This window comes from Cryptomeria japonica, chromosome 5 (genome assembly GCF_030272615.1).
Source record: "Cryptomeria japonica chromosome 5, Sugi_1.0, whole genome shotgun sequence".
Taxonomy (NCBI): domain Eukaryota; kingdom Viridiplantae; phylum Streptophyta; class Pinopsida; order Cupressales; family Cupressaceae; genus Cryptomeria; species Cryptomeria japonica.
In genome coordinates, this window is record NC_081409.1 from 809,082,163 (window position 1) to 809,099,931 (window position 17,769).

Here is a 17,769-nt window from a genome sequence, read left to right on the forward strand (position 1 = left end):
GCAGTACATTCTTATTGGATTTAATCATCCAACTGTAGTTAGTGTGACTCCCATTTGTGATTGAGCAGTGAGCTCTAGGCTGTTGGCCTTGCTGCATGTGCAGACCCCCTTTTGTACACTTACTCTCTACAGTAGTATCATCTGATTATGGGTAAGGTTTCCCACCATGGTTTTTCCCCTTACAGGGTTTCTATGTACAAATATTGGTGTCATGTGTTGTGGATGACTTTGTGTTTATGTTTCATGCATTAATTCTTACCGGTATAGCAATTTACTGTTAACACTGTCTACCAACATACTAAACTGGTTTACCGGTATTAAGTATTAAGTTGGTTAATAAGTTTTTGATTTGAATTTATTAGACAACTGATTCCCCCCCCCCCTCAGTTGTCTCTGGGACCTAACAATTGGTAGCAGAGCCTAGTCCTCCTTTTGCAAAAGTTTAACAACTTGATGAGATCCAATGTCTACAAATTATTTCAGGAAGGACAGTCCTAAACTTCATGGAACCAACTATGGGATATGGAAGATCAGAATGGAGACACATCTGGATTGCATCGGTAAAGACATCTGGGAAGTTAGTAAGAATGGTTATACTGTTGCTGTAGCTGGTTAGACTACTCCAACTACTTTAGCTAAAGATGAAGAAAATGATTGCAAAGCAAGAGAAGCACTCTTGAGCGCATTATCAGATCAACAAATAATGGGATTATCAGATAGGTCTACTGCTAAAGCTATTTGGCATCATTTGGAAACACTGAATGAAGGAGACTCCATAGTCAAAATTACAAAACTTGAAAGTTTCCAAGTCAGGTATGAACATCTGAAAAATGGAAGAAGATGAAAGGATTTCTACTTTTATGGAAAGAGTAAATGAAATTGTTTTGGGTATCAAATGTTGTGGAGGAACCTTGAGTGAGGATGAGATTGTTTCAAAAATCTTAAGAGGTTTGCCACCGGCATATAAAATGAAGGTTACTGCTATAAATGAGTTGAGAACAATGCCTAATACATCAGTAACTAGGGATACATTGATTGGAAAACTTTCAGCTTTTGAAATTGAGGAGTTTGGTCCTGTTGCTACTATAAAAACTGATTTGGCCTTTAAAGCATCAACATCATTTGCTCCATCATTTGAAAAATTAGACTGGAGAGCCTTTTATGCAAGAGAACTTGAAGAAACCAGGAAGGAGAATGAAGAGCTTGAAGAACTTGAAGCACTATTTGCAAGAAAAATGCCAAAAGGTCCAATTGGAAGTAAGTATGAAGGTAAAGCACCCTTTAAATGTTTTAACTGCAATAAGATTGGTCATATGGCTTCAAGATGCCCTGATAGACATGCTAGACTAAGAGAAGAAGCTAGAAGAATATACAAGCCTAATCCTGAATATCAAAGATATAGATTTAAAAAGAACAAAGATAAATCTTGTTACATTGCTGATGAAGGTGTGACTGGTGATTCTGATGAGGATCCAACAGACAATGGATGGGTTTTTGTTGCTATAACAGAAGATCAACCAACACCTATTGCTCAACCGATAGAACAAGCCCTAGCAGCTAAAGTTGAATCAAAGGATGAATGGATTATTGACTCAGGATGCTCACATCATATGACTGGAGACAAAGGTAAATTCTTGAACTTTCAAGAATACAATGGAGGTTTAGTAAGATTTGGAGATGACAAAGCTTGTTCAATCAAAGGTAAGGGTTCAATATCTCTTGATGGTAAACATAACACTGTCAATGTCTACTATGTTGAAGGATTAAAACATAATCTTTTAAGTGTTGGTCAATTAGTTGAGAAAGGTTTTCAGTTACAATTTAAAAATGGAAAATGCAAAATCATGAATAGAACTGGTTTGGAAATTGCAACCGGTAATTAGACTAGAGGTAATATCTTTCATTTGAATAACAGTGAAAAGGCATGCTTAATCGCACATATAGATGAAAGTTGGTTATGGCATAAGAGACTATGTCATGTAAATTTTGATTGCATGGTAAAAATCAATACTTCTAAGGTAGTTAAAGATCTACCTAAAATTGTGAAACCTCAGAATACAATTTGCAAGGACTGTCAATTTGGAAAACAAGTTAGAGCTAGTTTCAAAAGTATTCTAGAAAAATCCAATAATGCTCTTGATTTAATTCACACTGATTTATGTGGTCCAGCTAGAACTAAAAGCTTACAAGGTGATAGATATTTCATGCTAATTATTGATGATTACTCTAGAATGTGTTGGGTTACTTTTCTCAAAGAAAAATCAGAAGCACTTGGGAAGTTCAAACTATTCAAAGAAATGGTTGAAAATGAAACTGGTAAGAAAATCAAATGTTTAAGATCAGATCAAGGAGGAGAATTCACATCTAAAGATTTTAATACATTCTGTGAAGTGAATGGAATCAAAAGATAGTTATCAGCACCTCAGACACCACAACAGAATGGAGTTGTTGAAAGGAAAACAGAACTATCTTGGATGCAGCAAGAAGTATGTTATTAGAAGAAAATATACCACATGTGTACTAGAGAGAGACAGTAAGCACTGTTGTCTATACATTCAACAAATTTCACATCAAAGGTGAAACCGGTAAGACCCCTCATGAACTATGGTTTGGTAATATTCCTACTCTTAAGTATTTCAGAATTTTTGGAAGTAAATGTTATATTAGAAGAGATGAGTATATTGGCAAGTTTGATCCTAGAAGTGATGAAGGAATATTTCTCTGTTATTCATCTAAGAGCAAGGCATATAGATGTTTTAATAAAAGATTATAGGAAATTGTTGAGAGTACAAATGTAAATATTGATGAACAATTTAGAGGAACTTCAAGATATATAGACTCTGAATCGGAAATAGAAATTATGACAAATGAATCTACAATAAATCCACCAGTACATAACGATGATCCAGTTACTCCGGCATCATTAGAGGATTCCACAGTAATTGAAGAACAACAACAGACTAAGACACCCCAGTATGTAAGACTGAATCATTCTGAAGATCAGATAATTGGAAGCAAATTTAAAGGAGTTATGACAAGAGGAAGATTGGAAAATGAAGAGGTATGTCTTATTTCTCAAATTGAACCATTAACTATCAATGATGCATGTGAAGATAAATTTTGGATTTAAGCTATGGAAGAAGAATTAGGACAAATTGAGAAAAATAATACTTGGACATTAGTTCCCCGGCCTAAAAATAAAAATGTAATTGGAACCAAATGGGTATTTAGAAACAAACTTAATGAAGATGGTAAGGTTCTTAGAAATAAAGCAAGACTAGTGTGTAAGGGATATTCTCAGAAAGAAGGAGTTGATTATAATGAAACCTTTGCACCGGTAGCCAGAATTGAGGCAGTTAGATTATTCTTGGCTTTTGTAGCTCACAAGGATTACAAAGTTTATCAAATGGATATTAAATGTACATTTTTGAATGGAGATCTTGAAAAGGAAGTTTATATTGAACAACCTGATGGAGTTTCTTTGATAGATGACAATGATATGGTTTGCAGGTTAAGAAAAGCTCTGTATGGATTGAAACAAGCCCTAAGAGCTTGGTATGCAAGATTGGATGAGTATCTTTTAAAGATTGGTTTTACTAAAGGAAATGCAGATAGCAATTTATATTACAAAGTAACTAATGATGACATCTTGATTATTGAAGTATTTGTTGATGATATAATCTTTGGAGGAGAAGATGAATTATGCAAAGAATTTTCTCTTGAAATGCAGCAAGAATTTGAAATGTCTATGATTGGAGAAATAAAATTCTTTTTAGGATTGCAGATCTTATAGACTGATAAAGGTATATTTTTGAGTCAATCTAAGTACTTAAAAGAACTACTAAAGAAATTTGGAATGGAGAACTCTAAACCGTTAAGCACACCTATGACTACAAATGACAAATTATCTCAAAGGGATGAATCTATACCTGTTAATCCAACTAGATACAAATCTATGATAGGAGGTTTACTGTACTTGACAGAAACCAGTCCTGATATTATGAATGCAGTATGTATAGTTTCTAGATTTTAGAGTAATCCTAGGGAAAATCATGAATCAATAGTAAAAAGGATTTTCTAGTACTTACAAGGCAAAACAAATCTTGGATTATGGTATCCTAAAGATGAAAATTTTAATCTATGTGCATATATAGATGCAAATTGGGTAGGAGATGTGGATTATAGGAAAAGCACCACTGGAGGAGCATTCTTTCTTGGAAAAATATTAGTCTCTTGGTTGAGTAAGAAACAAAGTTGTACATCTTTATCAAAAGTAGAATCAAAATATGTTGCCGCAGCAATAAATTGTACACAAGTACTTTGGCTTAAACAAATGTTGAAAGACATAAAGGTAAAATGCAAGGAACCTATTACTATATACTCTGATAGCACTGCAACAATTGATATATCTAAAAATCCGGTATTACATTCCAAAACAAAACATGTTTCTATCAAATTGAACTTTTTAGGGAAAAAGTTGAAGAAAAAGAGATAAAACTGGTTTATGTGAATACTAAAGAACAACTTGCAGATATTTTTACAAAACCTTTGCCTAAGGAAACTTTTGAGTATCGCAGAGATCAGCTCGAAGTCATACCACCATCGGTAGTGACTTAGACAGTTGATGATTGTCATCAACCAGCATAATTAAATGGACAAATCTTTTATTCCGGTATTTGATGAGGAAGCTACTTCTAAGGGGGAGTAGTTGGTATATTGAATTGGTTGGTATTTTGTATGAACTTGACTTCTTGTGACTTTGGCATTTGATGTCAAAGGGGGATAGATATCTACGGAAAAACACATTATCTTTTTGGTAAGAAAAAGAGATTTTAGTGGAGAGATTTTGAAAAACACATGAAAGATTGGTATTATTTTTCCCAGGGGGAGAAATAGAGATTGTTGGTTTTTGTACTTGGCATTTCTGTTTTGGCACTGTGATGGTTTTTCCATCTTGTGTTGCCATCAATGCCAATGGGGGAGATTGTTGGTATTTTGGTATGGTTTTGTCATTGATGTCAACACCTACTAAATACACCTACTTTGGAGATCCAGCAACATTCACTGGCAAGTAGTAATCTATGCAACAGTTACTGGTATATGATTAACTAGTAGGATATAATGTTCACCGGTACATGGAATGACATGGAAGACACTTGGTAATGTCTAAGACATCATGTGGACACTTTAGTTTGAAGTAATAATCATTGGTATATTCATATTTGCATATTTTCTTTTACTGGCAAATAGTTCCAGGTTATCTAGGGTTACACCGACAGGTTTATCTTTTCCAGATCAGCATGGCATGCTATGGAGATGATTTATTATTGTTGTAAATGCATTAAGCCGACATGTTTAATTGGTTATTGCATTGGATATTATATTATTTGTAAAATGTTTTTATTGCAATATCTTGTAGAGCCGACCTACTAAAATTGGTCTTAGGGTATGGTATAAATAAAAGATCTTATTTGTAAGATCAAGTGTGAATGTGAAAAAGATTCAAGTGAAGGTATATGCGAGATAAAGCAGAGGCATACATGAAGACATCATCTAAAGGTGAAGTTAGGTTTTTGTAAAAGCATATCAGCATTACATCGGTAATGAATTCAGCATATGAAGATGCGATTTTGTGCAATACATTCTTATTGGATTTAATCATCCAACTATAGTTAGTGTGACTCCCATTTGTGACTGAGCAGTGAGCTCTAGGTTGTTGGCCTTTCTGCATGTGCAAACCCCCTTTTGTATACTTACTATCTGCAGTAGTATCATCTGATTGTGGGTAAGGTTTCCCACCATGCTTTTTCCCCTTACAGGGTTTCCACGTACAAATATTGGTGTCATGTGTTGTGGATGACTTTGTGTTTATGTTTCATGCATTAATTCTTACCGGTATAGCAATTTACTATTAACACTGTCTACCGGCATACTAAACTGGTTTACTGGTATTAAGTATTAAGTTGGTTAATAAGTTTTTGATTTGAATTTATTAGACAACTGATTCACCCCCCCCTCTCAGTTGTCTCCGGGACCTAACAGTATGCATGAAGGAAGACTGTTATAGAGACACAGAGAGGTCACCGAGAAGGCTATCAGTGAATAGTCGAAGAACAGAGTAAACAGAAGGTTTTACCAAGTTTCATTATGGGTTACCAAGGTATGCTACAAGCTAGGTAATCTTATTGAGAGCACATAGAATCTGCTTTAGCATTTCAGATGTAAAGTTGCATATATTTGTAATGATTTTATTGTAATATTTTGAAGTTGTAAGAGAAACCTTTAACAGGGTAAAAGACTCTAACCAAGTCTATAAATTGTAAATCCTTTAACTAGGTGCTACACTCATATAGTGTTGTAAAAATCCTTTAGTAAGGTAGATCTAACTGATCTTGATGCTCCTAATAGGGTAAGCTATTAGAAATAGCTAAATGTAGCTCTAACTAAGCATTCTTTATTATTGCAGTAGTGAAGTTGTGGGTGCCATCCCCACCACAATTTTTCTCTCTAACCAAGAGTTTGTGCGTGACCAAAATATATGTGTTATGGAGTGAATAATGTATGATTGTTATCTGTTGATTTTAGTTTTATCTTATGTTACTGCACTATCCTGTTTATGCATAATAGTAAGGTTATTATCAAAGAAAAGTTTTGGGGTACTGATTCACCCCTCCCCTCTCAGTACATTAGCTTTCTATATTGGGCCTAACAATTGGTATCAGAGCCTGAATCTTGGAAAAGGGTTTAACTACCTAAAGAGAAAGATCTTAGCAATGGAAGGCTACAAACAATCTTGGAGGATTGTGCATCTTCAAGAAGAGCTAGGTAATGCAAATCAAGTGATTGCAGACATGCAGAGGCAAATGAAAAAATCTCTGAAAGTAAGGAGAAGATTATCTGATGACTTGCAAGATTCTCAAGAGCTAGTGGAACAAATTGAGACATCATCTGAGAAAAGTATATCTGAAGAGACTGAAGAAATAATTGGAATGTTGAAAGAGAAGAACAAAGCATTGACTGATCAACTAAAAGCAATGAAAAGAGAACATGAACATTTCAGTACACAAATGACTGAAAAAATAGATGCATTAAGGATAGCTGAGGATAAAGCAAGAGATCTACAAAGAGGGAAACAACAACTTGAAGCTCTAGTATCTAATAAGGAGGATGAAATCATAAGGTTAACGGGTATTCAACAAAATATGATAGATCAACTAGGTTATGCACATCATGAAGCAATTCTGAAGAATGATGAAAATCAATCATTGAAACTTGAAGTATCAAGGTTGATTGGTGAACTTGAAACAGAGAAGAAATCCAAAGAATCATTGGAGAAAAGTTATGAAGCATCAAAGATGTTGGATGAGCAACTGAATACAAGAAGACTCTACAAAGATGGAGGACTCAGTTACAAAGGAAAAGACTCTACCGAGAAAGGAATTCATACTACTGAGAGAGGAGAATCATCAAATCAAGCTGAAAAAAGGAATAACATCAAAAGGAAGAAGCCTATTTGCTACTACTGTGGAAATCAAGGTCATACTGCCAACATATGCCAGATTAGAAAAGGTAAGCAATTGAATATCTCTAAGTCCAATGGATATTGTTATAATTGAAATAAATATGGTCACACACCTAATCAATGTAGGACAAAGTCTATTAACAACTATCAGAAGGCAAAATTCAAAGGGTTTTGTAAAAATTGCAATAGATATGGACATAGTATCGAGAAGTGTTGGTTTAAGCAAAAGAACTACATGAAGTATCCACACCGAGCAAACACTGGAGGTTACTGAAATCACACAGATCCTTACCGACAATATACAACAGTACCATGGGATTACAATACAAGGATATGGTGTGAATGTTGTGGAAGATATGGACATATAAGTGCCAACCGTTTTATAAGGTTTGGAATGAACAACCGAAGATCATGGAGAAATCTTGGTATGGCTTGTTTTCATTGTCACAAAGCTGGAAATTTAGCTGGAGATTGCAGAGATCAACTGAGAAGAGACACTGAAGAGATAAAAGAAAAATTCAAGATGATTTGGATAAAGAAAGAAATTATGTTTGATGAAGAAATCACCTTACCTACCAAGTTAGGTGCACCTATTTCAAATTAGTTAGGAAAAGGTATGAAGGGACTGCATTCTCTAAAAGTTAAATCATAACAGTTCCTATGCTATTATGTATAAAATTCAAAATCTGCATAGTTAAGATGCAATTAGTCAGTTTATATACTATATAGGAATCCTGTCAAGTCGGTGTATACATGAAACCTACCAAGTCGGTTAATAAAGCAAAGTTGGGTACTTGGTGAAAACAAAAAATGGAGTAAATAGGTAAAAGGTGAACCGAGTGCATTTAATATCTTGACCTAACTTGCATGGAGCCCGATAAGGTATTTTTGAGTACTTAAAAGTGTTTTCGCGGTCATTTTCATTCACCCAAGTTTTCGAGAAGCAGAGCAGAGCGAATCAAAGCGATCAAACTTCATTCAGAGCGAATTTTGAGGTATTTACATCAATCTATTCACACTGTTTAGCTGGTTTCCGATCTAGTCAGATTGCTATTGTCTACAAAGTGTGAAGAGTCAGTCACTTGTAAACCCTAAGGATAACTTGTCGAATCTTACTCGAGATCTACCATGGCACCCAGGATCCAAGACCCTGTAGTTGTCCAAAATGTGGAGAAGCCCTAGCTGAAATATTCCCTAACTCCAAAAGTTGCCTCAGAATCGGATGATAAAACTGTATTTTCACTCATCCCGGATCAAGTCTTGTTGGTAGAAGATGTCAAATTCTTTACCAAATGCCATGTTGACGAACTCGGTCATGTAGAGATTAGTGACACATATGATGAACTATGCACTAATGGCAAATTGGATAGCAAATTTGAGCATATCAAAATCAAGGGATTAACTGAAGCCCTAGTCTATCCTCGTGTGTTCAAACCCTAGTGGGTTAAGTTTGTATTGAGCAGAGTACATGATGATTTCATGTGGCTACAAGAGCAACCATTCAAGATCATGAAGGAAGTCATTCACCTGATCACTGGATATCCCATCTACGATCATGCTCGTGCACAGAAAATGATATCACAAAAGGAGCTAATCAGTCTAACCAGAGTAGAATCCAATTTCTGAGGACTAAAATTGAATAATGTCAGTAATGCTGAACTAAAATTTGCAATCAGAGTTATTGGTTACTGTTTCTTCCAATCTGCAAGGGAAAACAGTGTACCATGTGCTGCAGTAGACCTAGCCTACAAAATAGTAAAGAAGGGAATGAAAGTAGACTTATGTGAAGTACTACTAAAGAACTTGTTTGAGAACCTAAACACAATAAGGAAGCCGAAGAAGAACAACTTGGCAAACACACTAAAGTTTGGTTCACTACTTGTATGTATGTTTTTCTATTTTGAGAAGTTCTTTCCCTCAGTTGGTAAAGTAGTATGGGAGCTACACCAACCTATCACCCATCAGATCAATGATTACATCAAGAAGCTAGGAGATAACTTTAATGATATCATGGATGATTACTTCAACAAAATCCAAGAGAAAATGCACAACAAGTACAGGATCCCACCACAACTGGTTGAAAAATACAAGGACAATATATGTTTTGAAGTCGACATTGATTATTGCTATGTAAATGCTATTGAACCGAGGACTCAGTCGTTGCAACCAATGGGTTATGAAATTGATTATGATATCACATAGCAACAAATTGATGCCTATCTATCATTGCCAAGGCATGCAACTGAACTAAGGTATGGAACCTATGAAGAGGTGAAGGAGAAAGTAAAACTGAGCATTGTAGTTCCTAAGGCTACAAGAAAAGCTACAAAGATGATAAAGGCTTTATCTGAGAAATTCGGAGAAGAATCCTCCTCCACACCTGTCAAAGACAAACTTGCCTTAACTAAGGAAGAATTAGAAGCACAGGAGGCTGCAATAACATTGAGCACAGAGTTGCCAAAGGGAAAAGGTCTAAAAAGAAAGAAACAGGACATCACAAAGGCCCTACCGACTCCACCAACAAAGAGACCCAAAACCAGAGCATCAGCTACATCATCGAGCAAGAAACAAAAGACTGTTACCATTCCTAAGGTAACTAAGACTTACAAGAAATCTACTTGAAGACTCATTTTGGCAAAAGAGTCGAGTGATAGAGAGTCTGATGATACAAACAATTTCCAAGTTGTGAAAAGTAAAAAGGTAAACATTCACAGTGTTAAAAACTTTTGTGCCAATCTCAAAGAATACGGTGGATTTGTAGGAGTCAGATATGTTAAGTATGAGTCTAGGAATAATGATGAGAAACGACAGATTGAAGAAGCTGTCATATGTACACTTCTGAAGTTTCGGTTAGCACCATTAGAACTAGCAAAGTCACTTCCGAGTGAACTCTACTCACATATTGACAATAGATGGAAATATGCAATGGATTCGGAGAGACAAATAAGAGAAAGAAGTCTAGTCCATCTATTTCCTAACATGTCTATAGCTAAAATCAAGGAGCATTTGTCCACATACAATTCAAAATTTCTTGTGAAACAGAGAGCCTTAAAATTGATGAATGGGCTATATATTGATGTGGAAAATGAGACTAAAGCCAAGTGGTAGGAGATCTTCAAACAAAAGGATGTCGGTGAACAATCTCAAATTGAAATTGTTGATGTCACCAAGCAAGATCCAGATGTCACCGAGCAAGGTCCAGACCTGGTTGACACTATACAAATTGATGAAGATGTAATGGATGAAGCAGCACCAGAGCAGGAAATGATTGAAGGCACCACTTATGCAAAACTTGTCTCTAGTGAATCTATCTTGGAACAAGTTTAGCCTTATCTACTGGTGAAGCCACCGGTCTCAACTGAAGCTCCCAAGGACACTGAGCAAGCTACTGAAGGCAACAAATCTGAAGCTGCCGGTGACACAACCAAAGATCAAACGTCTCAAGCACAGACAAGCACTGCAAATATTACAGCTGAGACCCCTAGCACCGAACCACCCAAAGACACTGCAACTGCTATAGGAACAGACCAAAGTGTTGCATCTACCGAGCAACCTACTGAGGGTCAGCACGCCTCACAAGTACTTGTCTTAGTGCCACAGACCAAAGGCAAAGAGAAGAAGGTGAGAAAGCATGGTTTTAAATTTGACTTATCTAAACCGATCATGTTGCCCAATGTCAACATTTCTAAATTGAAAGGGCAAGCACTCACTAAATTCGGTGAACTATGAAAAGCAAAGGCCGAATAGGAGAAGCAACTAGCCATACAAAAAAAGAATAAAGTACTTCAGAAGGTTAGGACACTACTCACATAAATGCTACCATCAGGAACAATGTCAATCGATGTAGCATCCATATTTAGTTGGATGAACTCCTTAATCAGATTGAAACATCTGGAGTTGATGCATCCGAGTACTTAAGCAAGCTCAAGGATAAAGAGCTCACAACAAAAATGATAGAGGAAGTACAAAAATCAATTGCTGTTGGCAAGGTAAAACTTGTCAAATTCATTGCTGAGTTGTCCCCTCAACTCAAGCACATTCTTTATTTATTCCAGAAATTGTGTACATTCTCTTTATTTATTAAAGACATCAAAAATAAAACTAATGCAATTGAGAAAGAGATCACCGATCTCTCATCTAAGTTGACCACTGAGCCTAATTCAGTTCAAAATTTTTACAAAAAGCTACAATAGCTCATGGCTCAACAGTTAGAACTAAGGAATGAAGAGCATAAAATTAGGATGGATATAATGACCCTTCAAACATTATTCCTTCCTCATCTATCATCAGTACAGGAGCAACTCAACTGAGCTACAAGCTTATCAACTACACAAGGGGGAAGCACTCTTGATGGCCTGATATCACTCTTATCTGATATTCAAGCTCAAAATTCATTAATGGAAAGTCTTAAGGACTCACTCTCGGTCGCCCTCACCAATGCCCAGACCAAGTATAAGACTATTTTTGATCATTTACCACCTCCGGATGGAAATTAGGTTTTTAATGTTTGTCAAAAAGGGGGAGTAATTTTATGATACTACATAGAGGAAAGCCCAGCAAAGGGGGAGGAATTCTACACTTGGAGAAGTAATACAGTTTTGATAACACAATTTTGAGTATTGTATACAAGGGGAGTATACCGAGAAGAATATACAGAGCATTCAGAGCACACAAGTATAGAACAGAACCGAACATGCAAAATTAAGAGTTATGTACAAAATAATGATAAGGGGAGTATATCTGCATATACTATTGACTATTGTACATATTGTCAAGTATATAGTTTTTGTCAAACATCTCAACTAATGTCAAAAGGGGAGATTGTTACTACTTATCAAATTTCCATTAGTTTCTTATCCAAAGTCATACTATATTCTAGTCGGTTAGTATTACCGAATCATGCAGTTGGTACACACAGAGAAGTCGGTATGAATAGTATAGTCGGTTACAAAAGAAAGTAGTCACAGAACACAATATTCATCGAGCTATTTACCGAGTAAAGTTTCATGGCTACCGAGTGGTAAAGTTAACTCACTGAGTTGATATTCACCGAGTGAAACATTTTACCAGATACATTGAACCTGGACATGCACATGAAAACGTGTTACAACATTGAGGCATATCTAACCATTTTTGCATTGGAAATTGCATTAGGAGATTGTGTATGATTACAAGGTCAATCTAACCTATGAGATATTTTGTTGAGTTATTCATTTGAAGAATATTTTTGTAAGATTGAAGCAATGAATGAGATCACCGCTGTAAGAGATCTATATATACAACATGATTCTAGGGTTAGAAATATAAGACATGCAACAAGAGATGTGGAATGTGTGTGTGTATGCATGAAGGAAGACTGTTACAAAGACACAGAGAGGTCACCGAGAAGGTTATCAGTGAACAGTCGAAGAACAGAGTAAACAGAAGGGTTTACCGAGTTTCATTATGGGTTACCGAGGTATACTACTAGCTAGGTAATCTTATTCAGAGCACATAGAATCTGCTTTAGCATTTCAGATGTAAAGTTGCAGATATTTGTAATGATTTTATTGTAACATTTTGAAGTTGTAAGAGAAACCTTTAATAGGGTAAAAGACTCTAACCAAGTCTATAAATTGTAAATCCTTTTACCAAGTGCTACACTCATATAGTGTTGTTAAAATCCTTTAGTAAGGTAGATCTAACTGATCTTGATACTCCTAACAGGGTAAGCTATCAGAAATAGCTAAATGTAGCTCTAACTAAGCATTCTTTATTATTGCAGTAGTGAAGTTGTGGGTGCCATCCTCACCACAGTTTTTCTCTCTAACCAAGAGTTTCTACGTGACCAAAATATATGTGTTATGGAGTGAATCATGTATGATTGTTATCTGTTGATTTTAGTTTTATCTTATGTTACTGCACTATTCTGTTTATGCATAACAGTAAGGTTATTATCAAAGAAAATTTTTGGGGTACTGATTCACCCCTCCACTCTTAGTACATTAGCTTTCTATATTGGGCCTAACATACCTTTGATGTAGATCTTCTTTTTATCTTTCCAAATCTTGTAGTTATTCTTGTTGAACTCAGCACCCTCTTTCTTCATCATCTTGACTTCCTCAAAATGTTTTCCTCAAGTGGCTAGGCTTTCTACACACAGAGGACCAAAGCTCTGATGCCAATTGTTAATCATATGAGGATCTGGTTAATACTGAGAGGGGAGGTGAATCAGTATTAAGACCAATTGAAACTTTAAACCAAAAATCAAACTTATTTCAGATTTGAAACCATTTATCAAATATCTCTACTTCTTTTATCAGATCTAACAACCTCTTTATCAGATTTGCTTAACACATTTATCAAATCATTTACGACATCAATTAATTCTTTCACCACTTAAGAAATCATATAGATTTGATCATTTACCAACTTACCTTATTAGTCACTTTTCTCTATCAACTCTTATTATTACCAATTTAACCTTTAGTAAACCTCTGATAAAACATCATAACCGGCATTTGAGAAATAATGCATGAAATGTAACATAAACAAAAACATCACATGAAAGGAGGAACAAACTGGTATGAGAGATGGATTTGCATGTGCATGGATGTCATGCTAGGGCTGAAGTGCCCTAGCCTGTAATTTGCGCTCTGCTTGCTTCGTTCCAGGGGGGAGTTCTTGCTTGCTTGGGGTTGACTTTTGCTTGCCCGTGGTTGGGTTTTTTGGGTTGCCGCAGGGTTTTTTTGCAACCCTCTTATGTTTCTTCTACTCTATGTTGTCATTGGGGTTTGTGGGGTTTTGGGGTTGGGTTTTCCACCCCTTTTATTTTTCTTCTTTTGGTATTTTCTCTAGATCCATGGAGAATAGAGGAGTATCCTCTTCTCAGATTGTCTCTAGAGATCTAGCTATGGCAGAACCGTCTCATTTGATGCATGCATGTGGAAAGGAACACATTGGTCATTCCCAATCAGGGGTATGTGTTTCTTCTTTGAAAGAGCCTTTTCACATGAAAAAGGTGAATGGTTGTTTGGAGAGATCCCAAGATCGCCCAGTTATGGTTATTCAACCTGAGAAAATTTTAGAGGATGTTGAATATTGGTGCAACCATGCTCTCATATGTAAATTCATCGGTCTTCGCCTCTCTATACCTAATTTAGAGTCTTGGGCACACTATGTCTAGAATCCTGAAGGAGACATGGAGCTACTTATGGCAGCCAATAACTATTTTCTGGTTATTTTTTCCAACCTGGTAGACAAGAACAAGGCTTTTGAAGGTGGCCCTTATTTTTTCAACCAGGTGGGACTCTTTATCAAACCTTGGCATATTGGCTTTAATTCTACTGAGGAGCTTCCCTCTTGTGTGCCCATGTGGATTCGATTGCCAAGGCTTCCTTTGGAGTTCTGGAGAGAAGATATTATTCACTCAATCTCATTGCTTCTTAGTAAACTTGTGGGTTCGGCTTCACAAACTCAAGATCGAAAGGTAATTTCCTATGCTCGCATATGTGTAGAAGTTGATTTAAATAATCCTTTTCCAGACTCTATGGAATCTATTTGGGGACATCTTCTTGGATCCAACAGTTGGACTATGAGAGCCTACCATTTAGATGCAGAATTTGTCATGAATATGGTCATTTACAGCGGAGATGCCCCAAAAATAAATCTTCTAAACCAACTATTTCCGATCCTCCTCACTCTATTTCGGGGGAAGATAGGGGGAAAGCCCATATGCCTAATTCTCCTGTTGATAAAGATGGCTTCATTCTTGTGAAACCTCGAAATAAAGACAAGGGAAAGAAGAGAACCTAGTTAGATAGGCAAAATGATGTCACCCTAAATAGGTTTGAGGTTCTAGAGGATTTTCTACAAGAGGAAGGAGTGTCAGTTGAAATGTCCCTGGGTGCCCAATTTTAGCATGAAGTGTTGGATGGGGATTCCAAAAAAGAGGTTCGAGCCCTATCTTTAGAGAATCAACAGGATATTCAAATGGTTATGGATTTGCCATCCCATGTTCAAGACAACAGAGATCTCAGTGAGTCACAGGTTCCTGAAGGTGTAGTGGTCATGATGTCTACTCCCCCTTCCACTATTGTGGCTTCAAGTTCAATGAAGAGTAACAAAGCCCCACCTATTTTAGGCTTGCATCAAAAGATCCTCAAAAAGGGTTCTTTAGACAAACCTTTAAGGAGTGGACGAAAAATGGATCAGGAAAAGGTTAAGCTTATTGGTGGTACTTTGGTTGAGTCAGGGTCTGTAAAGCCCATTTATTCTCACTTCTCTCAACCACATAAATGATTCTGCTCTCATGGAATGTAAGGGGTTTGAACAACATCCCTAGACAAAAGGTTGTTCCTAGATTAATTGACTCTGAGTCTCCTGATGTTGTTTTTATTCAGGAAACCAAGCTTTCAGTGGATGGTTTGGCTAGTTGTGCTTTCCGTGTCTGACCCTAGGGCCTTTGGCAGGGAGTGAGCTCTCATGGTAGTTCAAGGGGGGTTGCTTGCTTCTAGAACCCGAGGAAAGTTTCCCCTTTGTGGTGGTTTTCTAGTAGGTCTTCCATTTCTATGGTCGATTCTAGCTTTGAGACAGGAGAAAGATGCCTCTTCTCTAATATTTATGCTCCTATGGATCTTGTGGGTAAGTCTCATCTTTGGGCTCACATCAATTTTGTTCGGGCTCAAGATCCTTTTCTACCCTAGATTTTGGCTGGAGATTTTAATACCGTTACTAGTTTTTAGCAAAAGCGAGGTGGGTTATTTAGGTTTGATCCTTCCTCAAATTTACTCAGAGATAATATTGGTCTCTTGAATCTCATTGATGTGAAGCAAACTAATGGTGTCTTTACATGGAATAATAGGAGGAGTGTTGTTGAGGATATCTCTGAAAGGCTTGATAGATTTTTGGTTTCCTGGTTTTGGGTGCACGATAGGTGGTCCACCAGTTCAGAAATTCTTGATTGGAGGGGTTCTGATCATTGGCCTATTAAGCTTTCTATTACATCTTTTAGAAGCTCCAAAAATCCCTCTTTTAAATTTCAATTGATGTGGCTTCATGATCAGTCATTGAGGGATCTTATGGTTGATTGGTGGTATGAAGGGGTGCCTGCCCATGGGTGGGCTATGTACTCCTTTGGGAAGAGATTACAACATGTAAAATATAGGCTGAAGAGGTGGAATAAACAATGTTTTAGGAACATGCATAGACACAAGATGGCAGCTCAATCCAAGCTAGATGAGGCTATTTGTCAAATTAGGGATCAAGGGATGACTGTGGAGCTCAGTATGGCTGAGTCCCTTTCTCTTAAGGACTTAGAAGAGTGGGAGATGTGTGAGGAGATTTTCTGGAAACAAAAGTCTTGTGTGGATTGGCTCCAAGAAGGTGATAGAAACAATGCTTTTTTTCATAATTTTGTTAAGGCTCGTAGGTATGGTAACTCTATTACCTCTCTCATTTCTTTAGAAGGGTTCATCTTTCATCTAAAGAAGAAATTGCTATGGAAGCTATCAGTTTTTTTTCTAATTTATTTACCAAAGAGGATCATGAAGCTATGGTGGAAGAGAGGGCCATCCTGAACTGTATTCCCCCTCTTATCTCTGTTGAAATGAATGATTCTCTCTTGTACCCCATTTTGTTGTCTGAACTTGAGGGGGTTGTGTTTCAAATGAAAAAAGGCAAGGCTCCTGGCCCTAACGGGTTTCCTATTGAGTTTTTTCAAGAATTTTGGGAGATTATAAAGTATGATCTTGTAGATGTGGTTCAAGAATCTCATAGGAATAAACAAATGCTCAAATATATGAATTCTACCTTGTTGGCTCTCATTCCTAAGAAGGAGGGGGCAAATTGCTTGGATCAGTACAAGCCTATTGCTCTATGTAATGTTGTCTACAAGATAATCACTAAATTGATTGTTGAATGACTCAAACCTCTCCTCTGCACTTTGGTTTTTCAAGAGCAAGGTGGTTTCATTAACGCAAGACAAATCCTTGATGGAGTTGTGATAGCAATGGAGGCTATTCATTCGATGGCTTCCTCTAAGGAGAAGGCTATGTTTATTAAACTTGACATGGCCAAAGCTTATGATAGGGTGAGTTGGGATTTCTTCTAGAAGATCCTTTTGGCTTTTGGTTTTGGAGAAGAGTGGGTGAATTGGGTTCTTAGTTGTGTGACTTCTACCTCTTTCTTAGTTCATATTAATGGGGAACCCTCACAATTGTTTAGCGCTTCTCGGGGGCTTCAGCAAGGGGACCATCTATCTCCCTATT